Source organism: Schistocerca serialis, chromosome 2 (assembly GCF_023864345.2).
Source record: "Schistocerca serialis cubense isolate TAMUIC-IGC-003099 chromosome 2, iqSchSeri2.2, whole genome shotgun sequence".
Classification (NCBI taxonomy): domain Eukaryota; kingdom Metazoa; phylum Arthropoda; class Insecta; order Orthoptera; family Acrididae; genus Schistocerca; species Schistocerca serialis.
The window spans coordinates 243,047,591-243,063,965 of NC_064639.1; the positions used below are offsets into that span (position 1 = coordinate 243,047,591).

General features: G+C 44.8%; 1 protein-coding gene across 1 annotated transcript in view; it reads left to right on the forward strand.

Annotated features, from left to right (window-relative positions):
- Nucleotides 1-16,375, forward strand: part of LOC126456987 (protein Wnt-6-like) — a 622,242-nt gene that overhangs the window by 451,045 nt on the left and 154,822 nt on the right. The gene's annotated exons all lie outside the window — the stretch shown is intronic.

Sequence of the window (16,375 nt, forward strand, 5' to 3'; positions counted from 1 at the left end):
ACACTTTTCCATTTTTTTATGTCCAAGAGACAATACATTAACACAACCCAATTTCAGTTACAGTACATTTTCAAAAATGCCCCCATTGGCACGTAAACAAAGGTTACACGCCCGCATCTCGTGGTCGTGCGGTAGCGTTCTCGCTTCCCACGCCCGGGTTCCCGGGTTCGATTCCCGGCGGGGTCAGGGATTTTCTCTGCCTCGTGATGGCTGGGTGTTGTGTGCTGTCCTTAGGTTAATTAGGTTTAAGTAGTTCTAAGTTCTAGGGGAATGATGACCGTAGATGTTAAGTCCCATAGTGCTCAGAGCCATTTAAAAAAAAAAAAAAAAAAAAAAAAAAAAAAAAAAGTTTTCACCGTCGGATCATGTTGTGTCTGACACGTGTAAAAACCACAGGTGTATCCTGAATTCTTCCTGCTGCTGCTACTACTATCTGAGCAATCAGATCCTCTTCTGATGCAACAGGAGTTGCATAAACAAGGTTGCGCATTTCTCTCCACACAAGAAAGACCAGAGGGGACATATCTGGGGATCGAGCAGGCCATGGTACAGGACCACCTCTGCCAGTCCACGTTTCTGGGAACCGTCGGTCCAGAAATCGACGCACACGACGACTGATATGTGCCGGCGCCCCGTCGTGTTGGAACCACATGCGTTGTCTTGTAGGGAGCGGGACGTCTTCCAGCAATTCTGGCAATGATCTGGCGAGAAAATTGTAATACTGCCTGCCATTTAATGGCCTAGGTAGCAGATACGGCCCAATTAAACAGTCCCCAACAACACCGACCCACACATTAACGAAGAACCGCACTTGATGAGCGCTAGTAACTGTGGCATGTGGGTTATCCTCACTCAAAACATGCGAATTGTGCATGTTGAAGACTCCATCACGCCCGAACGTTGCTTCGTCGGTAAAAACACAGAGGATGGAAATGTAGGATGCATTTCACACTGTTCCAGGTACCACCGCGAAAACTGTCTGGGTGGATAATCAACTGGTCCCAGGTTGTGGACACGCTGTAAGTGAAATGGACGTAACAATTGCTCTCGAAGGACTGTTCTTACATTCGTCTGATTCGTCCCCATGTTTCGTCCAATTGCACGAGTGCTGATTGAAGGATCCCGTTCCACATGCTGCAAGACAGCTTCCTCAAATTGCAGCATTCTTACCGTGCGACAGCGTCCCTGTCCAGGTAATCTGCTAAATGACCCGGTCTCACGCAGACGTTGGTACACAGCAGCAAAGGTCGTATGATGCGGGATACGGCGATTAGGATATTGTTTTCGATAAACTGGCTATGCAGCTCGTCCGTTGTGGTCCGCTACGTGGTACGCACCAACCATATCAGTGTACTCACTCCAGGTGTATCGCTCCATTAGAAAACAGAGACAATGCACTACTACACTGGTGGACAGCAGTTGCCTACAACTGAAAAGCCTAATATGCCCTCTAACAACTGAAGAGCGTAATACGGCCTCCTCCGGTGTAAATAATCCTCTTGAGAAAAAATGACATTAAGGAAAAATATTTGTTTTGATGTTCCCCACAACCTCCCAGAATTTGTCGGTTTAAACACGTTTCACCCTGTGTATGCTCTACATCCTCGGAGAAGATCGGATTCCGGAATTTAGTGAGCACCCCTTTTCGTTTAGCGCGCCGTCTATCTGAAAGTGTGTCCCACTTCAAACTTTCTATGAGATTTGTAACGCTCTCGCGATGGCTAAATTTACCAGTGACGAATCTTGCCGCTCTTCTTTGGACCTTGTCAATCTCTTGAATCAGACCCAACTGGTAGGGGTCCCATACAGACGAACAATACTCCAAGACTGAACGAACTAACGTATTGTGAGATATTTCCTTTGTTGAAGGGCCGGCCGAAGTGGCCGTGCGGTCAAAGGCGCTGCAGTCTGGAACCGCAAGACCGCTACGGTCGCAGGTTCGAATCCTGCCTCGGGCATGGATGTTTGTGATGTCCTTAGGTTAGTTAGGTTTAACTAGTTCTAAGTTCTAGGGGACTAATGACCTCAGCAGTTGAGTCCCATAGTGCTCAGAGCCTTTGTTGAAGGACTGCATCGCTTCAGTATTCTACCAATAAACCGCAATCTAGAGTTTGCCTTACCCGTTACTTGTGTAATCTGATCATTCCATTCGAGATCATTTCGAATAGTCACACCCAGATACTTGACGGATGTTAACCGCTTCCATAGACTGGCCATTTATTTTGTACTCGTACATTAATGGGGATTTTCGCCTTGTTATACGCAGTAGGTTACAGTTACTAATATTGAGAGATAACTGCCAGCCATTACACCACGCTTTTATTTTATGCAAATCCTCATTGATTTGTTCACAACTTTCGTGTGATACTACTTTCCTGTAGACTACAGCCTCATCGGCAAACAGTCTAATGCCGCTGTCAATACCATCAACCAGATCGTTTATGTAAATCGTAAAAAGCAGCGGACCTATTACGCTGCTCTGGGGCACACCTGAAGTTAACGCTTGTTTCTGTTGAAGTCGCCCCGTTCAGGACGACATACTGCTCCCTGTCTGTTAGAAAACTTTCTATCCAACCACATATGTCATCGGATAGACCGTAAGCGCTCACTTTTTGGAGCAAGGGACAGTGCGGATATGAGTCGAACACCTTTCGGAAGTCGAGAAATATGGCATCAACCTGGGAGCCGGTATCTAGAACCTGTTGTATATCATGCACAAAGAGGGCCAGCTGTGTCTCGCATGACCGCTGTTTCCTAAAACCGTGCTCGTTTCTGCAGATGAACTTCTCAGAGTCTACAAAGGTCATTATGTCTGAACACAAAATGTGATCCATGATTCTACAACAAATCGATGTCCGTGAAATTGTCCGGTAATTATGTGCATCCGATTTTCTACCCTTTTTATAGATTGTTATGACCTGGGCCTTCTTCCAGTCCCGTGGAACTTTCCGCTGTTCCAATGATCTCTGATAGATGATGGATAAGAATGGTGCTATATTTGTAGCATAGTCAACATAAAATCTTACGGGGATACCGTCTAGGCCAGATGCCTTCCTGGCGTCTAAGGATCTTAACTGTTTTACAATCCCAGATACACTAAACACTATGTCAACCATCCTTGCTTTTGTTCAATAACTGAAAGGGGGGATGGTGCTGCAGTCCTCTACTGTAAACGTGTTTTTGAAAGCTAAGTTTAGTATTTCGGCCTTCTGTTTATCATCATCAGTTACATTACCCGTACTGTCAGCAAGAGAAGGTATTGAATTATTTGTAGCGTTCGTAGATTTTACGTACGACCAAAATTTTTGGGGTTATTTTTAGAATTTTCAGATAAACTATTGCTTTCAAATTCGTTAAAAGAACCTCTCATTGTCCTTCTGACAGGTGCTTTCATTTCGCATGATTTAGGTTTGTCAGCAGGGCAGTTATTACGTTTAAAACGACTGTGCAAAATTCTCTGCTTTCTCAGCAACTTCCTAATATGATTGTTGTACCAAGATGGTTCCTTTCCCTCCCCTATATTTTTGCTAGGCACATACTTCTGCAGGACTCCCACACAAAGAGGTGGTAACGTGAATAACGTTAAATGTCAACTATTAATACGAGGGGCGTTCAATAAGTGATGCAACACACTCTTTCCGTCAGTTTTTAGTTGCAAAATGCGGAATTTTGCTACGGGACACCGCGGAATATTCCCGCTTCAGACCCTATCTTTACCTGAAGTGCCGATAGATAGCGATTCTATACGTGACGTGGCCCTCACAGGGGCGGCTGTAATGAAGGTTCGCTCCAAGCAGAGACCTGTCATTGAGTTCCTTTTGGCGGAAAGGCAGAGCATCGCAGATATTCATAGGCGCTTGAAGGATGTTAAAGGAAACATGGCAGTGAACGACGCACGATGAGTCGTTGGGCTAGGCGTCTGTCATCACCGCAACAGGGTCGCGCAAACCTGTCCGATCTCCCGCGTGACGGCCAGCCACACACAGCTGTGAGTCCTGCAGTGTCGGAACGTGCGGACACTCTCATTCGAGATGATCGACGTATCATAATCAGACACCTCGCTGCTCAATTGGACGTTGCAGTTTGTAGTGCTGACACATTCGTCCATCAGTTGGGGTACCCACAGGTGTGTGCCTGCTGCGTTCCTCGCCTCCCATCAGAAGACCACAGAGAGCTTCCATCTGTTTGGCCCAATAAGGGATGCTCTCCGCGGGAAGAAATAGATGCATGATGGGGACGTTATTGATGCAGCAAGACGTTGGTTCCGTCGTAGACCTGTAGAGTGGTACCATGAGGGCACACGGCACCTTGCTGCGCGGAGTGGCCGCGAGGTTTGAGGCGCCATGTCACGGACTGCGCGGCCCTGCAGCCGGAGGTCCGAGTCCTCCCTCGGGCATGGGTGTGTGTGTTGTTCTTAGCATAAGTTAGTTTAAGTAGTGTGGAAGTCTAGCGACCGATGACCTCAGTAGTTTGTTTCCTTAGGAATTCACACGCATTTTAACATTTCGAACATAAGGGCCCTTCCAGTAAGGTGAGATAAGACTGTCGCATTGGACGGAGATAATATTGAAAAATAGGTTTTTGTATCAAAAAGTTTGGGGAATAATATGGTGTACTAGAATCCTGAATCAAACCAGGCTGCTTTCAGGGAAAAAAAATGTGTTGCGTTACTTATTGAACGCCTCTCGTAAAGTTAATTACTATAAAGCTATGCTAACCATACTGGAACCTTCAGTCAAACTGAAGTTAGTATCTGTAATATCACTTTATTAAAAAAATCATTCAGAAGATAAACAGCAGAAAGACATTAATACTTGTACTACGAAATTCAGCGGAGATAGCCCATCATCAACGAAGAGCGATTGGTGCGGGCACCTGATGCACTTGAAGGACAATTCCCGAGGCAATCTCGCTCTGTCTTCTCTGAAGTATTTTTTAATTATTTATTTGTTTAACTTACTAAAATTATGGTCATCAGACATTCTCTTACTCCTAACGAGGTATTCTGCATACGTTATATTGCATATATTATGATGAACATGTTATACTAAATTCAGATATTAAAACTTACTATAATACAGATAAAAAACACATACAGTTTACATTCGTTCATGATAACTACAACAACATATTGAAATTGCGGGAAGGTTGGTGTTGTGTGTGAGCGCTTGCACCAATTGACAACAGAGCAGGAGGTGGAGGAGGGCAAGAAGGAGCAATATGATAACATACAGTTAATGGACATAAGGGAAAAGAAGGTGTCGTGACTCATAGAGAAAGGAACAGAGAAGGAAGCGTAACTGGTAAGTGATAGAGCAGTTGCTTTACTATTTGGCAGAGTTAAAATGGCCATCATGGTAAGTTTTGAATAATTGTAGAGTGAACGTAGTAGACTTTTATATTCAAGATACACTCCTGGAAATTGAAATAAGAACACCGTGAATTCATTGTCCCAGGAAGGGGAAACTTTATTGACACATTCCTGGGGTCAGATACATCACATGATCACACTGACAGAACCACAGGCACATAGACATAGGCAACAGAGCATGCACAATGTCGGCACTAGTACAGTGAATATCCACCTTTCGCAGCAATGCAGGCTGCTATTCTCCCATGGAGACGATCGTAGAGATGCTGCATGTAGTCCTGTGGAACGGCTTGCCATGCCATTTCCACCTGGCGCCTCAGTTGGACCAGCGTTCGTGCTGGACGCGCAGACCGCGTGAGACGACGCTTCATCCAGTCCCAAACATGCTCAATGGGGGACAGATCCGGAGATCTTGCTGGCCAGGGTAGTTGACTTACACCTTCTAGAGCACGTTGGGTGGCACGGGATACATGCGGACGTGCATTGTCCTGTTGGAACAGCAAGTTCCCTTGCCGGTCTAGGAATGGTAGAACGATGGGTTCGATGACGGTTTGGATGTACCGTGCACTATTCTGTGTCCCCTCGACGATCACCAGTGGTGTACGGCCAGTGTAGGAGATCGCTCCCCACACCATGATGCCGGGTGTTGGCCCTGTGTGCCTCGGTCGTATGCAGTGCTGATTGTGGCGCTCACCTGCACGGCGCCAAACACGCATACGACCATCATTGGCACCAAGGCAGAAGCGACTCTCATCGCTGAAGACGACACGTCTCCATTCGTCCCTCCATTCACGCCTGTCGCGACACCACTGGAGGCGGGCTGCACGATGTTGGGGCGTGAGCGGAAGACGGCCTAACGGTGTGCGGGACCGTAGCCCAGCTTCATGGAGACGGTTGCGAATGGTCCTCGCCGATACCCCAGGAGCAACAGTGTCCCTAATTTGCTGGGAAGTGGCGGTGCGGTCCCCTACGGCACTGCGTAGGATCCTACGGTCTTGGCGTGCATCCGTGCGTCGCTGCGGTCCGGTCCCAGGTCGACGGGCACGTGCACCTTCCGCCGACCACTGACGACAACATCGATGTACTGTGGAGACCTCACGCCCCACGTGTTGAGCAATTCGGCGGTACGTCCACCCGGCCTCCCGCATGCCCACTATACGCCCTCGCTCAAAGTCCGTCAACTGCACATACGGTTCACGTCCACGCTGTCGCGGCATGCTACCAGTGTTAAAGACTGCGATGGAGCTCCATATGCCACGGCAAACTGGCTGACACTGACGGCGGCGGTGCACAAATGCTGCGCAGCTAGCGCCATTCGACGGCCAACACCGCGGTTCCTGGTGTGTCCGCTGTGCCTCTCGCAGTGTCCGGAGCAAGTATGGTGGATCTGACACACCGGTGTCAATGTGTTCTTTTTTCCATTTCCAGGAGTGTATTATACAACGTGCAAGAAGTTCCTTGGGTAACTGTTTTTGCCATACAAAGATAATTACGACACTGGAAGATGGTGACATCAGTTACGATCGGAGCACTGCTCGGCCGTATAGTTAGAGATAGCAGATAAATGTTCACCTGCAGAACTTGCTGGCTCTCATACGTTATTAATGTTACTAAAAATTCAATTTTATCTGTAATTTATTCATTTAACGCTGAAAGAGTAATTAAACAAAATGAAGTGGCATTCGTTATTATGTGAAATTACTGTGTTAAAATCCATTTCAAAACAGTAGTAGTAATCCCAGTTGCCACACTTATTGTCAGTGACCAATCAGTACATACTATAAATTGCGACCTCCGACATGAAATCTATAGCGACAAACTGCTAGCTATAGATGATCCGTGGTGAGCAAACCTCTCTTCACTCATCGAGCACTGATTGGTGGGGTGTAATATCAACGTTTATCTAGCGTAGCCGGCTATATACAACTCTTCGTATAGAACAGCTTATGAAGATCGAATACTTAAACAGAGTACTGTTTCGTGATTGGAGCGAGAATCTACAACCGCCACTGCATGTCCATGCTGTCGTTTAGAGACCAATAATTCAGTAGCTGTAGACTGCTCGAATCATTTAGCATTTTTATAGGCGGTAAACAGTGTGTGGTATTTCAAACAAACACACCAGAAAAAAGTACCTACATGTATGTTCCACGTAAAATATTTATTGGGGTAAGGCGGAACCGTATCGGATGCTTTTTTTCTCCTTTTGTTTTAAGCTGAGTGGCCAAAAATTGCAGGAACGGTTGTCCAATTTCAAGATGTGGCGTGTACGATGCCTAAATGTTGCAACTAAAAGTTGCATATGGCACAACTGTTTTCACGATATCTGAGCAGTCAGCTGGAGACAGATGTGCAGTGAACAGGGAAGCACGTAGCCCCAGTTAAGGGGGTATACAGGGTAGATATTTTTGTAGCCAATTTTTTTTATTGGCCTAAAACGTTCCTTAGACAGTCTGTTCTTAAGATTCATTCATACAGACCGTGGCATAAATGCTAAAATATGTTGAAACTGTGATTTAAAGCATGGGAGTGTGCCGCATCCGAGCGCTCGAATGCACCCGATGTAATACTATAATAGTTACCTACGGAACAGGGGACTTGTTAATTTCGCATGGTATTTCAGAGGGCATTAATACCAATGAAAATACTTTTCTCAACAATGTTTCTCTTCGTAACATGGTTCGTTTATAGTAAACAGTCGAGAACCATGTGCTTGTCTCGTGTCTGGTTAACTTATCATTTCCTATGTTTTATATACGAAGTAAAACATTAGCGCTTGAAAATGACAAACGTATTTATAGGAATAGAAAAGGTTCGAAAGGTAATCCCAATCATGCAAAGAACGCTTCCATTGGTAAGCAGAAGCCAGTTAATTAATACAATTTCGTCAAAATGAAGGTGTTTCGATACTGACGAAAAAAAGGCCAACTGTACGGTGCTGGCGTTGCTGAATAAATGTTTGTTCAATTTAAATACTTAAAACAAAAACACAATTTGAAACTTTAAGCTTTTCTTTTTTGATAACAAAATTTTTAGTTGGCAGGAGCTATAATTTATGAAATGTACAAGCTGTTACATTATACCTTTTTCTAACGTGTGAATCGGTGTTTTTTCTACCGTAGTACGTAGAATTCTATTTTTGGTGCACCTTTTCATAATGACTTTTTTGTCGGAGAAATTGACTTTTATTTCAAAGTGCCACCATTGTGTTAAAACCAGTTCTTTATAACCCTACCTACTACGTTTCAAAGCAGTTTTTTAAATTTTGTTCTGGGCTGAATATTGTAGTGTTCGGAGCTCCCACTAACCACCCTCGCACTCTGCAAATGCCTTTCGTTAGTGTCGTGTAGTGTTATATGGGAACAATTTTTTTCATTAAAAACACATAATACAGTCTTGAGTGTGTACAATAAAGGTCCAAAGTTAGTTTTGTAATTTATTTTTTGTTTTATAGAAAAAATCATGAGTATCAGTTTACCCTGATCTGCCCCCCTTAACAGACTTTGCGCGTAAATAACAAGAACTACAAGACGCATAGGCCGTAGCATACAGGAGATCACGTATTTCCGAGGTCAACAGCATCTCAGGTTTATCTGCAATACCGCAGAGACAATATTTCCACACGCATGAATCGCGGCGCAGTACGACCGCAGTTGTTTGACGAACTGACATCGCGTTCCTCCCGTAGAGCCATACGGGGCGACCGACGTCTACTGTGAGTCAAACCGCCGCCTATTTGAATGTGAGAACGTCGGGGACCAGTTTCTGTTAGGACTACGGAGACAAACGCACCACAGAGGCCCCAGTAGGCAACGACCTACATCACATTCAGTGCCTTCCCATGACTTTTGTCACGCCGTCTATACCAGTAATTCCGGAAGACACTGTCTGAGCTTTGAAGCAATGTTCCATTACAGTGCCTGCCACGCCTGGGCCCTCTGAAACAGACTGTTCCCATGAACCCAGTAACTACAGAAGTGTCACGCAATGGTAAAGCTGCCAGCCAGAGTAGCCGAGCGGTTCTAGGCGCTACAGTCTGGAAGCGCGCGACCGCTACGGTCGCAGGTTCGAATCCTGCCTAGGGCATGGATGTGTGTGATGTCCTTAGGTTAGTTAGATTTAAGTAGTTCTAAGTTCTAGGGGACTGATGACCTCAGCAGTTAAGTCCCATAGTGCTCAGAGCCATTTGAACCATTTTTTGGTAATGCTACCAACTACCCGACTGCTAAGACAATAATGTAACGATAATCTACGCCCTAGCTACAGGGTTGTGGCGACGGAGTCTCCATATACAATACCGGGAAGGTGCGAAATCCAAACACAAATAAAGTTCAGTGCCCAAGTTACTAAAGATTTAATGTTTCAATAGACTTTCCTCAACTTTACAAAAACTTTAGCAAATGCAAGTTATATAAAAAAAGGACCCTACACAAGCAAACATAATAAACAGCAAAAATAATGACATTAACGTTTCGTTGAAGCACTGACCGGGGGGAGGGGGGTAGTGTAAGAACAAACTGGTAAGAAATAAGGAAAAACAAATGTCAGATTGCGCATGAAAGAAAATTAGAAGTTGATTACCGACTTGAGTAATTACTTGATCCCAAGTTGAATAAGAAACGTACCCCAAAGCCCGAGATTCTACGCTAGTAGGCTCTAGTGAGTCTCGCAAACACATGTGTAGATTCACTATCTAACAACTGCTTGTTAACTAAACCATAAATCGGCCGTTCCTAAACTTCGTTACTGACTGGGCGGAAAGCACCGCAGATTTATTTTACCATCTCTAAAATGACGACTACGGCAGCAAAGGGAGAATCACCGCTGCTAGAATGAGATTTTCACTCTGCAGCGGAGTGTGCGCTGATATGAAACTTCCTGGCAGATAGAAACTGTGTGCCGTGTGCTCAGACGGTAGAGCACTTGCCTGCGAAAGGAAAAGGTCTCGAGTTTGAGACTCGGTCCGGCACACGGTTTTTATCTGCTAGGAATTTCATATTAGCGCACACTCCACTGCAGATAGCAAATCTAATTTTGGAAACATCCCCCAGGCTGTGACTAAGCCATGTCTCCGCAATATCCTTTCTTTCAGGATTCCTCGTTCTGCAAGGTTCGCAGGAGAGCTTCTGTAAAGTTTGGAGGTAGGAGACGAGATACTGGGAGAAGTAGAGCTGTGAGGACGGGCGTGAGTCGTGCTTGAGTAGCTCAGTTGGTAGAACACTTGCCCGCCAAAGGCAAAGGTCCAGAGATCGAGTCTCGGTCCGGCACACAGTTTTAATCTGCCAGGAAGTGTGAAGCGCCGTTGCTGATGATGAGCTAGCACCAGTCTGAGACGACTTGAATGTATTTTGTCATCTGCTTCTGTCCGCCACCACAAGTCATTAGCTCGTAAAGCTATGAGTTCAGTGTGCAAGCCAAGTCAAAGACTGTTTGCTGCCAGATAAACCACCCTCTCGTCAACTTTGCTGGAGACTGAATAGCCCAGCAAACTTGCTCGCTTCTCTCCTCCTAAGTTCAGTGCTGCGCTTCCCGACAATACCCAGAGCCAACTGGACTGCCAGCTCAAAGGTTATTACCAATGAAAATATTTCACAGCGACGCTGCATCTTCTCTCTTACTGAATCTGTAAAAAAAAAAAAAAAAAATCCAATCAGAAGCGTTCCCACGAACAACGGAAGTGTGTCCAAATCTGTTCCCATGATCACCGTCCAAGTGACGCTTTCCGACCCCATGTTATTGCTGTGGTATTCAGTCCAAAGACTGGTTTGATGCAGCTCTCCATACTACTCTATTCTGTGCAAGCCTCTTCATCTCCAAGTAACTACGGCAACCTACCTCCATCTGAATCTGCTTAGTGTATTCATCTCTTGGTCTCCCTCTACCAATTATACTCTCCACGCTTCCCTCCAATACTAAACTGGTGATCTCTTGATGCCTCAGAACACATCCTACCAACCGACCCCCTCTTCTACTCAAGTTGTGCCACAAATTCCTCTCTCTCAAAAGCGCATCGTCATACTCACTGAAAAAAAAAAAGTTTAAGTACGTTGTCCAAAAACCTATTAGAAGGTGTGGTTCAACGAGAGAAGATCGGTCCAATAATTCTGTCTGAATTGCGCACCAAACTCCTATTTTCAGGCCAAGCAGAAACGCTTTACGTAACTGACAACTGCCTGTTGTGCAAGTCGTTGTCGCATTATCTACAGAACCAGAGGGCGTGAAACGCACATCATTATTCCTCAGTACTTCAGTACCTCACATCTTTCCATAGCGATTGTTTCGTACGATTCCTTAAACTTCAGCCTACTATTCATTATTAGAAAATTTTGATCTGAGTCTGTATCTTGTCCTGGGTATGCCTTATAATTCAGAATCTGATTTCCGAATTTCAGTCTGGCCTTGATGTCATACATCTGGAATCTTACCGTGTCTCCAAGTCTTTTCGAAGAATACGTCTGCAGGATTTATTTTTCTCTCTCATTGCTACTATCGAGCCCATATTCTCCGTAGCACTATTACCTATGGTTTACTCTACTACAGTGTTCCAGTCCCCCTACCACAGCGTTCCAATCCCCCACGATTTTTAAACTTTTATTATTTTTTACCTACTGAGCTACTCTTTCAGTATCCTGATATAATTTATCTTTTCCTTCATCGTCTTCTTGTGACGACGGGAAGTTTTATCGCTATTGTTTTACTGTCGATTGTGATGTGAATAACGCTATTATTGTACTGTTCACAGTAACTCATTCTTTGGCGTACCTTCATATGCGCAACGAATTCCACTCTCTCTACACCATTTTTCAGAAGTTGTTGATACCTGAATCAGACGTCAGTTCCGTGTCTTCTCTCGATTTCACTTCACTGATACCCACTATGTATAGATTGAGCCATTGCCTTTACGTTTTCAGATTTTCTAAGTTTCCTACCGTGTTTAGACTGATGACATTCCACGCTCTTAAGTAACCCTTTCGTTGGGAACTCAAACTTTTTCCCTTGGTGACCCCCCCACCAGCTGTCTCCTCCTGGAGATGCATATGGGGAACTGATACAGAACTTTGTTTTCATTGAAGGCTACATGTTCTGTGGGTAAACATACAGTGGTTTCCATTGCTTTCTACATCCTCATGCCGTTGACCAATGCTGATTCTTCAGATTTTTGGCGCAGTTTCCCAACACAGGGACAGGTGTATGACTTGAACCTGTATCTGCTCCTCAGCTCAGTCGGACAAGGTCGTTGTCTGAACGAGGTGATTGCTTATCCTGAAAGTGTTCGGTTATCATTGCTGATGATTCTCATTCAAAATTTTAAGCAGTGATGAAAGTGAAAACCCAGGACTTTTTGATTAACTGTCGTAGACGCTACCACTAGACGTGCTGGACAAAACAGATTTTGACGGAAGACAATTGCTCAGACAATGGACTCGTTTTCGCGAGGACAGAGACTCAAATTCCCGTACAGTCGTATAGATTTAAATTTTCCGTGATTTCCATAAACGCTTAGGCAAATTTTGGGATGGTTCTTTTAAAAAAACACTTCCTGTGCCCTTTGCAGTCCGAGCGTGTATTCCGTCTCCAGTGACTCGTCTTTGACGGGGCGTTGAATCATAATATTTCCTCCGTTTTTTCTTGTATGTAAGACACAGGGGTGAAAAGATAAAGCATCAGACCTGGAGAGACTCGATGACTCTTAAACATTGTTTAACATCTTATGAAAAGGAGATTAATGATAAGGAAAAGGCCACCATCTCCGGGACGCTTTGCAATTAATAACGGATTATTGGTGCTTCTGCACATTGGAACTAATTTATCAAGGCTTTTCCCGTATAAAGTTTATGCGTGCTTGTAATGAAAGGAAATGTAAAGAACTTGCTGAATGAGGACTTTGGCTGGCAGTCGATGAGAACGAAATACTTTTTGTACGTGCAATCCAAGAACGATATATCTGCTGTGCAGAACTGTCATGCATTTGTATTGAGATTAACCAAAAGGCAGGTGTCGACGTGTGTTCTGATGAGCACTTTAAGCTCCCTGTGAACGCCTGGAGCTAACGACCATCTGAAAACGAACTTACCGATTTAAGTTATGTCTTACAAGATAGTCAGTGTGGGAAGAGGTTTACGATGGTAGCTGATAAAAGGCACGAACAGAAAGATGAAAATTGCGGCGAGCAATGCAAAACCAAAATGATGGATGAAGCTGAATGCTTTAGAAATGTCTTTAAAGCTAAGGACTGATGAAAGAAAGAGCTCTGAATAGAGTTCTGTATTTTCGGAGGCAGGGAAGAAGGTACATTCATGGTGCCACGTGAAGAATGGCTTCACTCGTTACGTTTCCTTCCCGATGAAGGCGATTCGTATTTGTCTTTTGGTAGTACAACTTCATTCTTGTAAGCCTTATACATGGAAGTGATCGTTTAGCCACATGGATGCGACCGTGTCTATGCTAAGATTACATACTGTATAACCGTATGCACTGAATTGATCCCTCAGCCAATGATAGGAAAGTCACTAAAACCACACAATGTGATAGTTTATTTTCATTCTCTACCCTTAAACGGAACATTCATAAACGATATTTCAGAACCCTTTGCGACACTGCTGTGAGAAGGGGGAATGGACTTTCCGCGCTTCTTTTCAGTTTCATTTTAGAGAAGGTAACCGTCACTGACAAAAACCCTTCAACAGTAGTGACAACCACTTCCTACATAAGAGTGCATGTGCACGGAGTGTTGTATGCCCTCTAATGTTGATGAGTAGGAACACTATCATACACTATCAGGCATTAGACACTGGACTCGCATTCGGGAGGTCGACGGTTCAACCCCGCGTCCGGCCATCCTGATTTAGGTATTCCGTGATTTCCCTAAATCGCTCCAGACAAATGCCGGGATGGTTCCTTTCAAAGGGCACGGCCGACTTCCTTCCCTAATCCGATGAGACCGATGACCTCGCTGTCTGGTCTCCTTCCCAAAACACCCCCCCCCCCCCGCCCCCCGAACCCCATCGAACCCCAACACTATCAGGCAGATGTCAGGACTCGACGTAATAACATTTATTCTACATGAAACGCAACAAAAAGATACTGCCAATGTTTCAGGGTATTTTCCCCATGTATACTAGAAGAAAGTATGTTTGTTGTACAGAAAAGGCTTTATTTCCATTTTAAGACTCTTTCTCCCATATCTCAGTACGTTAACAATGGGAGACACAAACTAGCATAACATACCGCTACACCACATGAAGGTGTCAACAGTGATACATATATCATCCGAGAGTCCGACTGAATCCCTAACACGTTGATGTATTTTTTTGTGTTGGCTTATACTTGGAGACACGTATATGGTTTCACAGCCTTCGACAACATAGGTTCGAGGACTCTTTGTATCTCTTACCAGGGCTCGATGTACAATGTTTTCCAAATGCTCCCACGAGTAAGTCTATTGGGGTTAGGTGCGCAGAATATAGAGTCCAGGGAATTCGTCCATGGACTCATACCCGTCTGTCACGCAACCTATTATTTAGAATATGAAGATGGTATCTGTTCTTTCGGACATCTCCGAAAGAACAGCTACCATCGGTTACCACGCAGATCTCTTAGAATTTTTCAATAATGCTCGTTCATACGTGGCACATATCACTGTGGACAGTCTGCGTGGTGTGGAGGTAGTTCCAGTGACTAGCAAGATTCCAGATCTGTCCCCGACAGAACATGTGTGGGATCATCTCTGATGGAAACTTCGTCGCAATGCCATTACCCAGCGTATCGAGGACCAGTTACTGCTGCTGTACGCCTGCTCGCCTCAGAGAGGATACCACGGCCTTATGACACACTTTCCAACCGAATCACTGCATGCGCCCTGGCTACATGGGGTGCTACGTCTTACTGATAAGTGAGCTCATACTGCCGAGTTCTTTATAAATTTGACTCGATTTCGTATTAACTGAAATAACGTCACATACTCTCTAAGTAGTCAAGCTTCATTTCGTTTCTTTCTTCCCTTCCTCCCCCTCACTACTTTTCGCAGGCAGCGTATTTATAATAAAAGTGGTACGTAAATACGGTAGAAATTTTGCCAATCAGTCCGTCGAATGCATACAGATTTAGAGTAATGTTCACCTACAGTTCAAAATTGTCTGAGTCATTTACTCCGAACTCTAGTCTTCTCATAGCCAGTATGTTTATTTTAAAGCAGTTTCAGTTGGTTACTGTACTAGCAGCAGAAATGTCTGGAGAATGAGTATGTCCGATTAATTTTTTGGTTTCCGTAAGAGTGCATAAAGATCAAAATGGTTGTTCTAGGAAGTAAAAGAAGAAGATTTTCGTCCCTAAAATATTTCAGAGTGTGATACTTTTAATAGCGAAAAATTTAACGACATCCGAAGTGTGACGAAAGTCAAAACTAAGCGAGACTCACTTGCGTTTCTCTCTTCAAAAATTAAGCCATGCTCATTCCAGGCGTCGAACACCCGCCAGGGTACCCAAGAGCGCTAACGCTCTGCTTCCTGGACTCGGGCAGGCGCGCCGGCCCGGATCGAATTCGCCCGGCGGACTAACGACGAGGGTCGATGTGCCGGCCAGCCTGGATGTGGTTTTTAGGCGGTTTTCCACATTCCGCTATGTGAATACCGGGCTGGTCCCCATTTCTGCCTCAGTTACACGGCTCGCATACATCTGAACACATTCGCACTATTCCATGGATTCCACTCGACGCAGGCGGTTGGGGTACACTAAATCCGTCCCGGGGGTATGTGGTGGCGGCAGGAAGGGCGTCCAGCCACCCCTTACACATTAAAATGCCAAATCCGACTAACGATGGCTGACCCTGCGTAAATGCGGGACAAGGCTCAAGCGATAGATAGACTCCAGGGGTCGAACTCGAATTGTTGTCTATGAAACGCGTGTTGCAAATGCATGCTACTTTTCTAGGCTCTGTTTGTATGTGCGCTGTAAAGACATTTAAGATCTGCAAAACACTGATGGGTAAACGTTACACATTTCTAT